Consider the following 19,034-nt stretch of genomic DNA (forward strand, 5'->3'; position numbering starts at 1 on the left):
GTGTAAACCCTCTTTTAAAAAAATAAAACAAACATGTCATACTTGCCTCCACTGTGCAGTTTGTTTTGTACAGAGTGGCCTCGATCCACCTCTTTTAGGGGCCCCCCAGTGGCACCATCCGCTCCTCCCTCCACGCATTGGTAAGCCCCCTAGGAGAAGCCCTCTCCCAGGGTGTTACCGCGCGGGCGAGTCAAGTATTTGCATCCATAGACACAGAATGCCGGACTCAGCCCTGCCCCCTGAGTCATTGGATTTGATTGACAGCAGCGGGAGCCAAAGGCTGCAGCGATCTTCCCCACTCTGCTGTTGTGTTCTGACAGGGGGATGCCTACACCGCCAGAACACTCTGATCATTGCTCTCTGCCATTGTCTGACAGCACTGATCGAGAGTCTGTCAGCTGCTGGTTTTTCAGCATGCACGTCCAACAGAAGCCGGTCGAATGGCTGGCTTCTGTCAGACAGACCAACATGTACAAGGGCAGATTGCCGTGAGTACGGGGCTTGTATTTTGTACAGTTTTTTGCTGCAAGGACGAGTGTAGTAAAAGAAAAAAAAAAAAAACCTGGAACTTACATTTTTGCTGCACGGTCCTCTTTAAAGCGGATGTAAAACGATTCAAGAAATTGGAGCTGGGCAAATATCTGTAGTATTTTATTATCACTCTTCAAAGCCCTATGTCCTGTAGCTGTCTCTTGCTCTGGTCTTCCTTTACCAGCCTGATAACTTCTGACAAATTCTCCATCAAATGAAATAAAAGCAGTCAGGAGTTTTGTGTTGGGGAGGATGCTATAAATAGATTAGCAGAGCCCTAAACCATTCAATGATCAGCTCTGAAAGTCTCTACCTATGAGGTGAGGGGGTGTGTGCCGTTTCCTCCAATCAGCTGGCTTGGCTGTATGCCCAGGCTTCACTGCAGTGCTGAACAGGAAGAGAAAATGTGACATGGTCTGAACTTTCTAAACAGTATATAAAGCTGAAGACAGCAGATATCCATGTAAAACTTATGTATGGAGATTTGTTTCATCTCTGTGTATCATCCGAGGATGTTCACTTCACTGGATATATATGAGAGTTTACATCCACTTTAAATCCTATAGAATCATAACAAAAATGTAATATATTAGGTTGCCGGCTCTTAGATGTGGTGGCTGTTTTTGCAGGCTGTTTTTCCTTTATTTTTACCGGGTGATCCTGCCAGCAATACTCCTGTGTCAGGGTGAAAAAAAAACTCACCCTACTGTGTCAGGATGACAGGAAAACCAGGACCCACAGAAATTCACCCCTTTCCTATTGTCCATAACACAATAGGATGATCTGCTGTAGTCCTCAAAGAACTAAAGATAACGTGACCTTCTGTAGTCTCAGAGATAACCGAGGACAATGTGGTCTTCTGTAGTCCTCAGAGATAATAAAGGGACAATGTGGTCTTCTGAAGTCCTCAGAGATAACTAAAAGGACAATTTAACTGATAACAGTCAACATGCATAGATGGTGCAGGAATTAATAGCTCACAAGAATTCTAGAAAACCGTTTCTTTTTAAGCATATCAATCAGATATAACAAAACAGTTTGAACTGTATTACTGAACAAGTAGGATCAAATAATAGAAGCTCATGGTTGGTGTTTAGATAAACTTTTAAGTCATGCATCGCAGAAGCATCTACATAAGCTTTTAGGTAAATGTCCTCCTCTCATTAACAATCCATTTACATTCTTATTATATTATGCAGCTGACCACATACACAACCTACAGTCCCCAACTTGTCCGTAACCCAGTGACCGCCTGTACACTGTATACTTAAATCTATCACAATCCGCACTTCATGCGAGTCAACAGCACCCGACTTAAATGCCAAATCACAAACTTTGAGCGCTAACAATTCTATTTCTTGACATAAATAAATAGGACCTTAAAGCAACCCATATTTTATGTGATTTTCTTTGCTTTCACCAAGTGTGGAAGCAAGAAAATCGCTTGATTCCCCCATCAACAATGACATCCCTTCCGCAGTGCTATTGAGTTCTGCCAGCAAGGAGCCTTCCCTGCCTGCAGAACACATGATTGCCATCATCAGTGATTGCATGAAAAAAAGCTGACAGGCTGGTTGTACTGAAGTCGATCAATGGATGGACAACCAGCCTGCTTATAGATGGATCAAATCTTAGCTGGTCCCTACTGAGACTCGATCCATCTATGACCGGCTCAGGCAAAGATCACAGGGTCTCTGGCTACCATTAGCATTGTTGGTGATTTCAAAAGTATGTGATTTGCCCTTTTTATTTTTTAATAATACTTACCTAGCTTTCCTCGCCCGGCTCTTAGAACTGAGCGATCAAACACTGTCAATCGCCCAGTTCTCAGAGCTCTGAGCAGGAGCCGGTGACTGTCACCGACTATGCTCTGTCCCCTCCACCTGCTCACTGAAGAGCTGGGCTGTGGAGGGGGCGGGAGCGGCCGGCTCAGGCTCTCAACGGCTCACTGAGAGGCTGAGCCAGGTGCCGGTCCAAGAATGTAGGTGGATCTGACCATATGGTTACGATCTTTCCCAGAACGAACTGCACTGCTGTGATCCACAGGAGAAGCCCAGCCAAAAATGAGCTTTGGCTGTACTTCTCCTTTAATCTGGCCATCTATGGGCACGATGATTGCACCAAAGTTGATCGATCAACTTGGGTACAACCAGCATGTAGGATTTTTCATGTGACTTTTGCCAGCAGCTATAGCGGCTAACTGTGTGTTCTCCCAGCCAGGATGGCTCCCCCCCAAAAGGGAAAAACACAATTTCTCCATGGGAGGGATTCCCCCATCAACACGAACTGTGTTAATAGAGGGATCAAGTGCATTTCTTTCCTGCAACCTGTGGTTGCAGTGAAGAAAAATCACTGAAATCTATGGCTGGCTTTGCTGCATTAGAGACCACATAGAATCTATTGTTTTTACCAGGCAGCCTGTGTCTGCTAGATGCGATTTAGACAAGGGTTGCAAAATCACAACCAAGAGAGTCTAGTCTATATAAAGAATAAGAAAATGTAAACATATATAATAAATGATACATAGATACGAGGATTTTAAAAACGTTGTTACTAAACGATTATTTACAGTATGTTAATCTCTTTCACATCTACAGTATAAACAATCAAAAAGACTATACTTCCTCTCCAAGTCACATCCATGGATTCCACTAATGATTTGCAGTAAATAGAACTTCTATTACATAACAATGTCAGGGAATTGTCTTATCGTATGCATATCCAAGTCCCGATGAATAGGAAATATCTCTATTTATGTTCTTTTGTAGCCTTTCTTTTAGATTTCCTTTTTGTACTGCATTTATACACCAACATGATGTAAAAAATATATCTGGAAGCCGATTGAATTATACCTGCTTGCGTTGGGAGTCCTCTGTAAAAGTACAGAAGAAGTTTGAGGCAACTATTAGATGTGGTCAATCCTTTTAAAATTCTATTAATTTGCTGGCAGAGCTGGCGGTTAAAGGAACACGGGGGCTGCCATCTTTTTCTTGCACTATTTGGTAACTTATCTGGCTCACGTCTTTGCATATCAGTAACAGCCTCAGCAGCGCTTCCACCTCCTAAAACAGGGTCAGCAATGGCATCTCCAGTATGACCATAACATTTTACACCTCACTATCCCGCCAGGCTGGAATTGTTTTCAGCTCCACACTGGACAGAATTCACTACATCAAAGAAGTCAAATTGTCCAGTCCGTAGACGTTCCACGGGCAGAACACAGGAAGTGGTGGTGCGGCCACATGTTTCAAATCACACTGTATATTCCCCTTCTTGGTGCCTTACAGGAAGAACTGTTTCAGATAATGCTTACATACATGTGTCTTACTCCTAGAACTGGAAACTTGAACTTAGTGGAAGAAAAAAAGGTTTAGGAAGCGTAAATATGGGGGGCCAAGGTTAAGTAATAATATACATGGCAATAATGAAAGCGAGAAGCGAGCAAGCACAAGAGAGAGCGAGAGGAGAAGGAGCAAGCAAGCGCGAGAGCGCACAAGAGAAGAGCAGGAGCGAGTACGAGAGAGAGAGAGAGAGAGAGAGAGAGAGAGAGAGAGAGAGAGAGAGAGAGAGAGAGAGAAGAGAGAGAGAGAGAGAGAGAGAGAGAGAGAGAGAGAGAGAGAGAGAGAGAGAGAGAGGAGAGAGAGAGAGGGAGAGAGAGAGAGAGAGAGAGAGAGAGAGAGAGAGAGAGAGAGAGAGAGAGAGAGAGAGAGAGAGAGAGAGAGAGAGAGAGAGAGAGAGAGAGAGAGAGAGAGAGAGAGAGAGAGAGAGAGAGAGAGAGAGAGAGAGAGAGGAGAGAGAGAGAGAGAGAGAGAGAGAGAGAGAGAGAGAGAGAGAGAGAGAGGAGAGAGAGAGAGAGAGAAGAGAGAGAGAAAAGCGAGAGAGAGAGAGAGAGAGAGAGAGAAAAGCGAGAGAGAGAGAGAGAGAGAGAGAAAAGCGAGCACGAGAGAGAGAAAGCGAGCACGAGAGAGAGAAAAGCGAGCACGAGAGAGAGAAAAGCGAGCACGAGAGAGAGAAAAGCGAGCACGAGAGAGAGAGAGAGAGAGAGAAAAGCGAGCACAGAGAGAGAGAGAGAGAGAGAGAGAGAGAGAGAGAGAGGAGAGAGAGAGAGAAAAGCGAGCACGAGAGAGAGAGAGAGAGAGAGAGAGAGAGAGAGAGAGAGAGAAAGCGAGCACGAGAGAGAGAGAGAGAGAGAGAGAGAGAGAGAGAAAAGCGAGCACGAGAGAGAGAGAAAAGCGAGCACGAGAGAGAGAAAAGCGAGCACGAGAGAGAGAAAAGCGAGCACGAGAGGAGAGAGAGAGAAAAGCGAGCACGAGAGAGAGAGAGAAAAGCGAGCACGAGAGAGAGAGAGAGAAAAGCGAGCACGAGAGAGAGAGAGAGAAAAGCGAGCACGAGAGAGAGAGAGAGAAAAGCGAGCACGAGAGAGAGAGAGAGAAAAGCGAGCACGAGAGAGAGAGAGAGAAAAGCGAGCACGAGAGAGAGAGAGAGAAAAGCGAGCACGAGAGAGAGAGAGAGAGAAAAAGCGAGCACGAGAGAGAGAGAGAAAAGCGAGCACGAGAGAGAGAGAGAGAAAAGCGAGCACGAGAGAGAGAGAGAAAGCGAGCACGAGAGAGAGAGAGAAAAGCGAGCACGAGAGAGAGAGAGAGAGAGAGAGAGAGAGAGAGAGAGAGAGAGAGAGAGAGAGAGAGAGAGAGAGCGAGCACGAGAGAGAGAGAGAGAGAGAGAGAGAGAGAGAGAGAGAGAGAGAGAGAGAGAGAGAGAAGAGCGAGCACGAGAGAGAGAGAGAGAGAGAGAGAGAGAGAGAAGAGCGAGCACGAGAGAGAGAGAGAGAGAGAAGAGCGAGCACGAGAGAGAGAGAGAGAGAGAGAGAGAGAGAGAGAAGAGCGAGCACGAGAGAGAGAGAGAGAGAGAGAGAGAGAGAGAGAGAAGAGCGAGCACGAGAGAGAGAGAGAAGAGCGAAGAGCAGGAGCGAGCGGGAGAGATGGGGGAGAGAGAGGTGAGCAAGCACAAGAGTAGGAGCACAAGAGAGAGAGAGAGCGAGCACGCGAGAGGAGCACGAGAGAGAGAGAGCGAGCACGCGAGAGGAGCACGAGAGAGAGAGGAGCGAGCACGCGAGAGGAGCACGAGAGAGAGAGAGCGAGCACGCGAGAGGAGCACGAGAGAGAGAGAGCGAGCACGCGAGAGGAGCACGAGAGAGAGAGAGCGAGCACGCGAGAGGAGCACGAGAGAGAGAGAGCGAGCACGCGAGAGGAGCACAAGAGAGAGAGAGCGAGCACGCGAGAGGAGCACAAGAGAGAGAGAAGCGAGCACGCGAGAGGAGCACAAGAGAGAGAGAGCGAGCACGCGAGAGGAGCACAAGAGAGAGAGAGAGCGAGCACGCGAGAGGAGCACAAAGAGAGAGAGACGAGAGAGAGCGAGAGGAGCACAAGAGAGAGAGAGCGAGCACAAGAGAGAGAGCGAGCACGCGAGAGGAGCACAAGAGAGAGAGAGAGCGAGCACGCGAGAGGAGCACAAGAGAGAGAGCGAGAGAGAGCGAGAGGAGCACAAGAGAGAGAGAGAACGAGAGGAGCACAAGAGAGAGCGAGAGCGAGAGGAGCACAAGAGAGAGCGAGAGCGAGAGGAGCACAAGAGAGAGCGAGAGCGAGAGAGCACAAGAGAGAGCGAGAGCGAGAGAGAGAGAGCGAGAGAGAGAGAGAGAGAGAGCGAGAGAGAGCGAGCGAGAGAGAGCGAGCGAGAGAGAGCGAGAGAGAGAGCGAGCGAGAGAGCGAGCGAGAGAGAGCGAGCGAGCGAGAGAGAGCGAGCGAGAGAGAGCGAGCGAGAGAGAGCGAGAGAGAGAGAGCGCGAGAGAGCGAGCGAGAGAGAGCGAGAGAAAGAGAGCGAGAGAGAGAGAGCGAGAGAGAGAGAGCGAGAGAGAGCGAGAGAGAGCGAGAGAGAGCGAGAGAGAGCGAGAGAGAGCGAGAGAGAGCGAGAGAGAGCGAGAGAGAGCGAGAGAGAGCGAGAGAGAGCGAGAGAGAGCGAGAGAGAGCGAGAGAGAGCGAGAGAGAGAGCGAGAGAGGATTCTATCCATCTAAAAAAAAAGAAAAGGAGGGCGTGCAAGCCCAAGAGAGGCAAAGGAGCGAGCAAACCCCAAGAAGGAGAGAGGCCGGGACGCAGAGAGGCCGGGACGCAGAGAGGCCGGGACGCAGAGAGGCCGTGGACGCAGAAAGACAAAATGCAAGGCTTTTTCAGAATAGAGAAGTGTGCCTAGTGCGCCACCCCTGTAACATCTGTACTGCAGCCAGGCTGAATAAAAGATTTCCTTTAAGAAATTTTGCCGCACACAGAGATTGGGCACAACTCTTTATTTAGAGGTTAAAAAAAAAAATTGTGTGTGCAAATGTACAAAAAATTGTTTCTGCCCATACTTCAGCTTTAAAGACACTTTTGTGTCCCTTAGTATGCCCAGGCATTGTGTAGCAAGAGCAAAGAGAATAATTTGTTGGGTATATGCAAACTTGCTAAATTTACTTGGATCTATTAAGGTGTTAAATCGATCATTATTCCTTTACAGCAGACATTTGATGATTGAACCTGGTTGATATAAGATTTCATCCTTCACGCTGCTATCCATAACCTAATATCAACAAATTAGTTCTAAAATAAAAAAGGAGTGCCGAAAGGCCTATGTATGGACTTTTCCCAAATACTAGAATCAATCATTTCGGTTCATAGGGTGCAGAATTGTCTTCACATCTTACATACAGAGCAAGTGATCCTCACCACCAATGATCTGTAGATGGGAATGCGCTCATTGTGTAATCCGACCGCTGTGTACCAATACCTGAGGCCCTGAGCTAATTTATCAGACGCATTGAAGACAGGAACTGGAATGTGGCCCGAGTAATGAATTCCACCCAGAGTTTAGAATAGATACAGCCTCCGGCACCAATGTGCTCTAAACAAAGATTACACACATAACTTCACCCCACCTTCCTGCACCCCCTAAACTCTAATATCCACCCTTAGATTGTAAGCTCCTTGAGGGTAGGGACTGATGTGACTGTACAATGTATATGTAAAGCACTGCGTAAATTGACTGCGCTACACAAGTACCTTAAATAAATAAAATTACAGCAAAGTAGGAACTGAAAGTTCACCTTTTGAATACAATAGACCAGTGATGGAGAACCTTGGCACCCCAGATGTTTTGAAACTACATTTCCCATGATGCCAAACTACACTGCAGAGTACATGAGTATCATGGAAAATGTAGCTCCAAAACATCTGGGTGCCAAGATTCGCCATCACTGCAATAGACTATGAAGGTCAAAGGGCCTTAGGGGGTTGAGAATCAAAACACTGCAAAAGTTTGTTTGGTGAAGTGCCATACCTATAGGCCAGGGGTCTCCAGATTTTCTAAACAAAATGGCAAGTTTAAATAAGAAAAGGTCCTGGCAACAGTGGGAGTACACAATGCCCCATTTTTGGTCACAGTGGGAGGAATTGTGACCCATTGTTGGCATCATTGGGTGGAAAGAATCAGTGCCCAATCATTGGGGGGGGGGGGGGGGGACTGTGCTTCATTGTTGGGATCAGAGGATGAAATATTGCCACAAGGAAGGATAAAAGCAGGCAAAGGGCCACATCCAGCCCAGGCCGCAATTTGGAGACCACTGCTGTAGACCATGCGATACCCTTCCAAAGCCTGCCCAAAAAGCTCCCGCTGTAGAGATCGCCCCCATCTTGCCTAAACACCCAAGACACCCCTACGTTCAGAATTTGCCCCTGCTTAACTGGAGCAAGTACAGTACTCTCCTTCATCCCAAACCTAGGCATGCACGGGTGCTCTTCCTCTTTTACAACAACGATCCCTTCTGCATGAGTGAAATAACCAGATGGAACAATAACTCTGTTTCAAAGATGGGAAATGCTTATGAATCCTTGCTGCCCTCTTAGACTGGGTTTGTCCTCAGAACACTGTAAAGATAGATGAAGTAAAAAGGGTGACTGGCTAACGCGTTTCGAAGGCATGTCACTCTTCATCAGAGACCTTCATCTCTCCCTCTTCCTGTTGCAGCAACACTAAGAATAACAGTCTGCATCCAGATCATAATGTCCATGCATATGTTTATAAAGTGGTTCACTATCAAGTATCGTCATACATCTGCATAACAGGGAAGTACAGCCATTGATTTATATGTACGTATGGCTCCCAGGTGGGAAAATTCACCCCAAATTTAATAGGTGTATGAGCCCAAGTGCCAAATGTAGCTGCCAGGGGAGGAGTGAAAAGCAATACTCTATGTGACTGTTCAGATCAAAGATGGCAGCGCCTACATCACTGCACCCACTACTAAACCAACCAATCAGGAGCAGGCAATTTTCCTTCAATGAAGCCACATTAAATTACACAAACCTCCAACTGCACCTGATCCTTGATGTGCCAGTCTTCCCACTTCAATACATTGTAATGTCTTCAATCGTTAGTGCTACATAAACACTGCCACTCAATAGTGAGTATAAGTATCTACCAAAAGTACAAAAACACAACAAATAAAGTTAAAAAAAAAATAAAAAAATAATAACTTCCATGACTTGTTCCAATCTTCAGAAGCACAGTACTTTTAGCAGAAGCCAAGACAAACAGAAGACTTTGCTGTAGCAAAACACTCCTGCAGAACTATTAATGACAAAGGAATTTGAAGTATTCGACAGAAGAGTGCAGGTAGGGTTAAACCTGAGAGATGAATGGCTTAGAAAACGCCCAGTTTATAAGCCACAAAGTGCCAAAGAAAGAGTCATTAACTGCTTCATTGCAGAACAGGTAGAAGGTAGGCTAGAAAGGAACTACAAGACCCAGCATGCCACTCCACTGCCAGACAATCCAATCTTCTTCAAGTTGATTTACCTTGAAATGATGTAACATTTCTCGTGCGGGGTATGCCAATTATCCTAAAGTAGCCTAACCATTTATAAAAGCAGGGGGGAGTATTGAGTCACCTAGTGCCAGGTGCCCCCACTACTCTGCTGACCCTCCTTTACAGTAATTGAGTAGAATAAGGATGAAATGTGCAAGGCATGTCCAACTAGATGAAAGCAAAACATTTGTCCAACCAATAAAATGACTACTTCCAATGTATTCACCCAAAGCGATTGTTGTTCCTCTGCTATCAGCATGAATCACTTCTGACACCAAGAAAAAAATGGTGGCCGATTGACAGCCTCAGCTCTGTGTGATTTGTGGAGGGGGGGGGGTCTCTTCCCTCCAATCAGCTCTCAGAGCTCTCCTCACTGAGTGTAACTTCAGCATTCCGCCCTTTTTCTGACAGCTCAGACAAAGCGTTAAAATTCTGACTTTGACCTGTAGAGAAGAGAAGACTACAGATAGATATAACTTATGTAGGAGGATTTGTTTCAGCTGAGGCCAGTCACTTCAATGGGTATATGTAATATATACTACAGGCAAGCCTATAATTAGGCTTACCTGTAGCTACACTGGATATCTCCTAAAACCTGCAGTGTTTAGGAGATATCCCTGTATGTGCCGACGTCATCAGCACATGCGCACTTAAGCGGGGGGTCCACTCCAAAAAATAAATATTAAAAGCCAGCAGCTACAAATACTGCAGCTGCTGACTTTTAATAAATGGACACTTACCTGTCCAGGGTGCCCGCAATGTCGGCAGCCAAAACCAATCAACCGATCGGCTCTCGGCTGCTGATGCCGCCACCCTCGGTGAGGGAATCAGGAAGTGAAGCATTGCGGCTTCACTTCCCGGTTCCCTACTGTGCATGTGTGAGTTGCGCTGCGCATCCTAACTGGTCTCCCGCTGTGTTCTGGGCCCTGTATGTTTCCCAGAACACAGCGGGGGGGGGGTGGGGGGAGGGGACGTGAAGGGGTGTGACTCCCGCGGGAATCTATGCCCAGAAATGGGTGGCAGATACCTGTATTATACAGGTATCTGCACTCCCTCCCCCCTGAAAGGTGCCAAATGTGACTCCGGGGGGGGGTTACATTTTTGTGTGAACCTCCACTTTAAGCAAACTGAAGCAACAGCACATACGTTGCTTAAGTTGTACTGTGCTGCTACCGGCGGCTCCCATGCATGAGTGACATCATCGCGGCTCTGGCCAATCACAGCGCCGAAGCCGCGATACCCATAAGTAACCCGCCAGGGAGATGTCGGCTGGCGGAGCGGTGACCGAGGACCGATGCCGGGGGCTTCAATCTCAGGTAAGTAATTCATAATGAACTAGTATACTATGCATACTAGCTCATTATGCCTTGGTCTTGCAGGGTTTTTTTTTTTTTTTTTTTTTTTTTAGGAGTTGGGGGGGGGGGGGATTTTTTTAAATGGTTTACAACCACTTTAAGTCCACGGAAACAGAGGCAATGCTCCCCTAAGTTAAAACAATGGATATTCCCGCACTACCTGAGTAGTGTAATAAAAGATCATTTGGTTGCAGCAAACACCGACAGGGTCAAACCCCACCCAAGAAGTTATGTGAAAAAAAAACAATATATGATGCTGCGCTCCAAATATTAAAGTGCTGATGTGATCAATAAAGTGCTAAATATACAAAATCATAAACATACAGGCAAGTATATAGATATCATAAATTCCAAATAGTAAAAAATAAACTGTGATTACATATGAAGTCTGCTGTGCAATCATACCAAAAAGTCCAAAAGTTCAAATGCTAAAAAAAACTTGATAAAAAAAATATATATATTCAAAGAAAAAAATGTAATAAGAATATTGATATTTAAAAAGAAGTCTTCAAAGAAGGGTGCTGGTGATTAAAGTGCAGTGTTGCATCAAACAGTGGTGACAAAAGTGACCGAGTGATTTTTCTTCAGTGTCCCTACACCTGAAGGTGCAATGGCTCCTTACATTACTGCTATAAAACAGCATTAATGGGGGAAAAAAAAAAAAAAAAAAAAAAACAAACAAAAAAAAAAAAAAACACGAGCGCCGAGCTCGTACTCAAAACGTCACTGCCGGTGTCCGTATATTCCTACGCGGGTCAGTCACGAGTCACGTGACGACACGCGTAGGAATATACAGACACCGGAAGTGAAGTTTTTGAGTAGACATGAATGAGCGAGTTTGGGGTGGAGGAACTTGACTGGCCTGCACAGAGTTCTGACCTCAGCCCGATAGAACACCTTTGAGATGAACTGAGATAACATGCACTGCATTGATGCATTCACACAATTTCACAGTAACCATGAAATAAAACAAATCTATGTACACTACAAACTGCATGATTGAATCAGTTCTGATATCGCTGTTTTACTAACCTGACAGCTTATTATTCTAAATAGGAAACCTTAATTTTTTATTTTATTTTTGTAAAAGTGAACTATTCTTTTAAGTTTTAAGCTTTTGTCCAAAATCTTTTGATCACTGGGGACCAATCACAGATCACAAACAGTAGTAATCAATGATGTCATGAATGGGTTGCATTGATGACTTGTTTATTGGTGATGTGATTGCACAGCAATCACCCTGGTATCTGGGGCAGTCAGAGCGGCTCGATACTGAGCGCCGCAATCCGCTGTGACTTGTAGACGCAGCAGTTGCAGATCGTGCCACTGCGCACCCCAGGGGTCGTGCCGTTGGGCATGAGCACAGCAACCTACTGGTACGTCGCAGTGCCTGGGGAAGCCATGGGCCAGTAGTAAAATTACTGTTGGCCGGTCGACAAGTGATTAAGAACATTTGGTTTTCTGATCGCAGCAAGGACATTTGTTTTGACCGGCGGACACAGTGGTTGCAGATCACACCGCTGCGTGCCCCAGGAGGCATGCTAGTGCGCATGAGCACAGCGACATACTGGTACGGCGCGGTGACTGGGGAAGCCGCGGGCCAGCAGTAAAAATACCGTTGGATGTGTCAGCAAGTGGTTCATAACTTTTGCTTGATTTAGAGCTCAGGTACACTACAGCTTCTAACCTTGAACTTAGGAGCTTTTGGTGTTATTTTTGCCAAAGCACCTAAGCTCAACTCCATAAAAGCGTATGTGTCCCCGAACATGGACATTTAGCCCCCTGTCCCAGGATTGAAACCTTAAGTCTCCCTAAGACTCCTTTCACACTGCCATCGTTTTTCAGGCGCTACAGTGCCAAAAATAGTGCCTGTAAAAAGCGGCTCCATTCACTCCAGTGTGAAAGGTTTTTACACTGGACCAGTGCATTGGCAGGGCATCAGAACAAGCCCTGCCAGCAGCTTCTTTGGAGTGGTGAACTCACCGCTCCTCCACCGCTGCTCCCCATTGATATCAATGGGCCAGCGATGCGATACCGGCGGTGTTTTGGGGGTGGATTTAACCCCTTTCCGGCCGCTAACGGGGGGTTAAAACTGTCCACTAGCGGCCGAAAAGCGCCGCTAAAACGACGCTAAAAATAGCGACGCTTTACCGCCGACGCCTGGGGTGGCTCGTGTGAAAGCCCTCCAAGACCCCTTTCACACTGGAGGCGTTTTTCAGGCGCTACAGCGCCAAAAATAACACCTGTATAGTGCCTGAAAAAAGCGTCTCACACTGGAGCTGTGCGCTGGCAGGGCATCAGAAAAAGTCCTGCCAGCAGCTTCTTTGGAGCGGTTAACTCACCGCTCCTCCACTACTACTCCCCATTGAAATCAATGGGGCAGCGCTGCAATACTGCCGTCAAAAAGCAGTTCCGGCGGCGTTTTGTGGGTGGATTTATCCCCTTTTCGGCCGGCAGCGGCGCTAAAAATAGCACCGCTTTACCTGACGCCCTAGGCGGCGCGGTGTGAAAGGGCACTAAGTGAGGGGAATATTCCTGTTCGACAGTTGTCTCTGGAACAGATGTCCCCTATGGAAAGTCTACGCTTACCCAATAGCTCAGGGTGACAATGGTCATCATTACAAACATGTACTGGTATTAATCTCCCCAATAGGGAAACAGAAAGCAATAGTAAAAAACTTGACAGGGTTTTCTTCCTTTTCCTTTCTATGTTGACCGGGGCACAGACAATCCGACTAAACATGCAATGCAGTAACTAAGACAACGTTGGGAATGTTTATTGTCAAATTATATGGGCACAATATGCTTTACCCGTCTGTAGTGACATTTTATGTATTCCATGTTGCAGAAGGAAATTGGGATCATTTTTGGAAGACCCACATATATGTTTTATTGCCTATTTTGGCCACAGTTGTACTGTACCCCCTCGTTGGGAAATTTAATAAAAATCTATATTTGGGAAAAAAACAAAAAAAAAAACAAACACACAACACACGCACACCAAAAAAATTGAATAATAAATAACTTGACAGGGGCCTAACCCTTGCCCACTCACGCAAAACTTAAAAAAATACATTTGCTTATAAACACACTAAACTAATTTGACAGATCAAGGAAGTCATGACATAAACCAACCCACTCAAATTCCTCTGAGGCTAAGCCAAATAAGTAAAAACCGTGGAACTGGAAACATTAACCATTCAAATGCAGAAAAAGAATTGAACTGTGCAGAATAAAGATACTTTCTGTATGCCGCTAAACAACCAGCTCAGGCTACAAACCATCTGCTTAAAGTGGTTGTAAACCCTTACAAACCACTTTGACCTACAGGTAAGCCTAGATTAAGGCTTACCTGTAGGTCCAAGAAATATACCATACAGGTTTAGGAGATATTTGCCCGAAAACAGGCCACTGCTGTCTACGGCGCATGCGCTGTAGACAGCGGCGCGCAGGCGCACTGAGCGAGGCATTCTCAACGACAGAGCTCCCGCGTGTGTCGGCTCCCGTGCGCATGCGCGGGAGTGACGTTATCGCGGCTTCGCCGAATGACAGCGGCACAGCTGCGAGACCCACCGAGAAGATGGATGCGGCGGACTACAAGGGACAGCGGCGACTTCGCTGGCTCCTGTGTCAGGTAAGTGACACATAATGGACTACTATGCGATGCATAGTAGTCCATTATGCTTTGCCTTTGCAGGGAATGAAAGAGGAAGTAAACTCCATCAGGGTTTACTTCCTCATTAAAATGTACATAAACTGTTCTTTGCTTTTATATTTTTTATTTTTTGTGCAATTTCGGTGTACATTTTTCCTTGTGAATATCCATTGAAGTCTAATGGGGCCAAAGACAGGTGTTGACGCAGCAAAAAAAAAAAAAAAAAAGGGCACCGTTATTATTTTTCCCGACATACAGCAGCGCAGCACTCAGGTGTGAACAGAACCGAAAGCAAACAATGGCAAACCTCTTGTTGTGCAATTAAGCAAAGTGCATAAAATTGCACACGTGTGAACAGGGCCTGGGGGGATGCTGTTACCTTTTTTTCTTCAATGTAGCCCCTTCTGCCACTCTCCTCCTCTGTGCAAGAATAGCTGAGACATCTTGCTCTCGCACTTTCCAATAGGGTGGCAATGCTGTTTTTGAATGCAGTCCATGGAGCGGCTGCGTTGTCACTAGGGGTGCAACATATCAAAAAACTCACAGATCGGATCATTTTTTGGATCAGCAAATAATAAATTTAATTTGCAAAAACCTGTGAAAATTCCAACACCATATAGTACGGCTGAGCATGGCAGGGTATGGCAGAGCATGGGCTGGCAGGGTATTGCTGGGTACTTCAGGGTATGAAGGGATGGCTGCTTCCATCCGATCTCTCCCCTCCACTGTACAGATTAGTACAGAGAGGGGAGAGAGGAACCAGCGTCATGACATGACGCCGGTTTGTTTACAAGTGATCGCTCCGTCGGAACGATCACAGTGTAAACTGCTAGGGTGTAGAAAGATGGCCGCCACTTCGGAGCTAGGCCAAAGCCGCGGCCTTTCCTAAGGCCGAGACCGCGGAGCGCTCTGCGGATCGCGGCATGTGCCGATCCGAGCAGGGTGACCCGTTCGGATGTGTGACGATCCATTGCACCCCTAGTTGTCGCCATTCTGTGCACGCATGAACGCAAACTCCCAACTGATTAACTATTTAATAGACAGGACATGTTGCCGTGCACGGCTATCAAGATACATGCAAGTCAACAGCATAAAGAACATTAAAAAAGTTAATGCCAAACTACACTGCATCTGAGTACCACAAACCAAGACACACTTAAAGTGGTTGTAAACCCTTACAACACACTTTGACCTAAGGTAAGCCTAGATTAAGGCTTACCTGTAGGTCTAAGAAATATCTCCTAAACCTACACGGTTTAGGAGATATTTGGCGAAAGACAGGCACCGCTGTCTAAGGCGCATGCGCCATAGACATTGGCGCACAGGCGTACCGAGCGTGCCGCAGTTAACGGCGATATGCCGCGAGTGGCGGCTCCCGTGCGCATGCGCGGGAGTGACGTCATGGCGGCTCCGTTGAATGACAGCGCCGGAGCAGCGAGACCCACCAAGAAGATGGCGGCACCGGACTACAGGGGACAGCGGTGACTTCGCTGGCTCCTGTGTCAGGTAAGTGACACATAATGGACTACTATGCGATGCGAAGTAGTCCATTATGCTTTACCTTTGCAGGGAAACAAAGAGGAAGAAAACCCATCAGGGTTTACTTCCTCTTTAACAAGTTTTTAATATTTAAAGCAAACCCCACCCCCATGCTTTATTTTGCTGAGAAATCATTTTAAACCCCTGGCTTTTCTGGGTGTGGCCTTCTTGAGTAAGGGCATATGATTCATGGAGCATTTACTTCCTGGGATCCATCTGTCTTTAGATCAGGCATGCAAGCCGAAGGGTGTACTTAGCTGAGAAAACCTCTTCTCCCCTCTTGCAGACTCGTGGGATGTATGACATTATTTGCCCCCCGCCTCCCCCCCCCAAGGATTTAGAAATATAAATGCTATAAATAACTCATTTAAGAGCCGAGATTGCAATCACATGACCAGCCAGCTCGCTCCTCCAGACTGACATCAGAGGGGAATCTCAGCCCCGCCCGCTGCATCTCTTAGAGGAGGAAAAGAGAAAGCTGGCCAGTCATGTGATCAAAATCTCAGCTGTGAAATGAGGTATTTGCAGCATTTATTTTTATAAATCACACACAGAGGGGGATATATCAATAGGAGGCAGCGCTAATGGTTTATACAGGTTAGAGTGGCTTAACAACCACTTTAACCACTTGCCACATGCTAACAGTACATATAATAATGTTAGCGAGTGGCAAAGCCAGACAGGGTGACATACTGGTACGCCGCCAAGCACATGAACACTAGCGCACCCCCCACAGCAGATCACAACACCAAGGTTTGCCCTCACTGGGCTAGGGTATCATGTGATCGCTATGACTGGTCAGAGTCATATCGATCACATACAGTGATTTAATACAGTCATTAAAGTGAATTTCAAGTCAAATGGTGTTTTTTTCTTCATTTATGAATAGAGTAAGAAAGGGTCAGAACCCCCGTCGGCGGGGGTTGACAGGAATCTCCCCAATGACACAGCATCAGAAACTTTAAGGCTGGGTTCACACATGTGCAGTGCGAATTCCAGCTGCATTTTCTCGGCGAAGAGAAAAAAACAGCTGTTCAGCGGTTCATCTCTGTTGTAGCTGCGGATCAGCTGAGCGGGGCGGTGTAGTGAGGAGGGGGGAGAGAATTAGTGTCCAGAACGGAATGCATCTGCGAATCAGATGTGTTCCCATAGAAGATAATGTGCTTGCAATTCGCACCGCAATGCTCAGAAAACACAACGCACATATGTGAACCAGCTTCATTCAAATGAATGCATGTTAAAATGTCATGCGAATTGGATGCGGTGTTACCGTCGTTTTAGCGGCGCTAGCGGGGCGGTTTTTTTAACCGCTCCAAAGAAACTGCTGGCAGGACTTTTTCTGACACCCTGCCAGCGCAACGCTCCAGTGTGAAAGCTCCCTCGGGCTTTCACACTAGAGTGAATGGAGCAGCTGTTTTAGGGTGGTTTGCAGGCGCTATTTTTAACGCTATAGCTCCTGCAAAATGCCCTCAGTGTGAAAGGGGTGCAACTGTGGGACCACGGTGGAGGCAGAGAATGACTGTAGTCAGCTGACCTACAACAGTGATGGACGCCGTATTCTGGATTCTGTGAAGAGCGCTTGCCCAGCTGCACAAAAGCAATCACTGTAGCAATGCTAGAGCTGGGCGATTTTCTCAAATAAATAAAATAATAATCTGCGATTTAATAAATAAAAAATAAATAAACAAAAAAAAAAAAAAAACTTGATTCGAATCGATTTATTTTATTTTTTTCATGGCCACCGCACCGGTCCTGAGGAGCTGTGGGCAGGAGTTCAAAGGTGAAGCCACGGCTTCGGCCTAGTCCGCGGCGTCCGGCCTCGCCTAAATACTCCTGCCCACAGCTCCTCAGGACCGGCGCGGTGTCAGCGCCGGTCCTGGTGGGGAAAAAAAATAAATTTGATTTGCTGAAATTTTGAATCGATTTGACCTCTAAATTTGATTCAAGATTTAAATCAATTTTTTCCCTAGCCCCAAGCAATGCTGACTACAAGAGAAAATATACTACTAAATGTTTATAAGTATACGAGTTGTGCATCGGACCCTACTGTACAATGTATTAGGGTGAAATTCAAGATGAATGGCACCGCAAAGCTTCACACATAGGGCAGGTGCAATTGCCAATGCGTTGTGGCTAGGGCTGAAACAAAAATTGATTATGAAATTGACTATTTTCATAATCGATTAATCGGCCAGTAACATAATGGGGTAAAAAAAAAACAAAAAAAAAAAAACCCTTAAATGAGCCCTTTATAGTACAAAAAGAGCAAATAATCACTACTGTAAATATTACTTTCACAGTTCTACAGAAAAAAAAAAAACCCCCGTACAGTAGTGATTATCTGCTTTTTTTCCTACTATAAAGGGGATCATTTTAGTTTTTTTAACCCCATTATGTTACTAAACGTCTTAGATCTGGTTCACATCTATGCGTTTATTGGTGCTTTTTGCAGAAATGCACTACAGTTAATTAACATGGTTTCCTATGGGACACGTTCATATCTGAAAGGGTTAGGGACTTTTAACGCAAAATAGTGCTTTATTGGTTCAATATACTTCAATGGAGAAGCTGCAGAAAAGCATGTAAAAGCATTTGTGTTTTTTAATCTGCCCCCAAAAAAATGCAAAAAATGCAAATTGCCGTAAAATCACGTGCGCAAAAATCAAAACGCACTGCAAAAAGCACTGCAGAAACAGATCAAAAGCAAACTGCATAGGTGTGTACCAAGCATTATGCTGGCCACACCAATCAAATTTCAGATGAGAATATTCAGACGAAAAATCTTTGTACATTTGCTGAATGAAAGAATTTTGTTTGAAATTTTTCACTTGTTTTTAACATTCTGTTTTTAAAATGAATGCAATTTATGAACGAAAACCACATACACTGTCTGAAAATTCCTTTGACTGAGAAGTTTTCCATTATTTCCAAATTTTCCTGTCACTGTGGTTGAAAATGAACGTCAATTTTTTTTTTTTTTTCCAAGGTTATTAACCAAAACAATAATTGGCCAACTACTCGATTATGAGTAATAATAGTTAGTTGCAGCCCTAGTTATGG

The 19,034-nt window shown here is 45.7% G+C and overlaps 1 protein-coding gene across 4 annotated transcripts in view; it reads right to left on the minus strand.

The window, feature by feature from the left end:
- ARHGAP17 (Rho GTPase activating protein 17) overlaps nt 1–19,034 on the minus strand; it is a 186,318-nt gene that overhangs the window by 157,264 nt on the left and 10,020 nt on the right. The window lies entirely within an intron of this gene.

This window comes from Lithobates pipiens, unplaced genomic scaffold (assembly GCF_037356315.1).
Source record: "Lithobates pipiens isolate NorthernLeopardFrog02 unplaced genomic scaffold, aLitPip1_a1.2 Scaffold_22, whole genome shotgun sequence".
In the NCBI taxonomy this organism is placed as follows: Eukaryota; Metazoa; Chordata; class Amphibia; order Anura; family Ranidae; genus Lithobates; species Lithobates pipiens.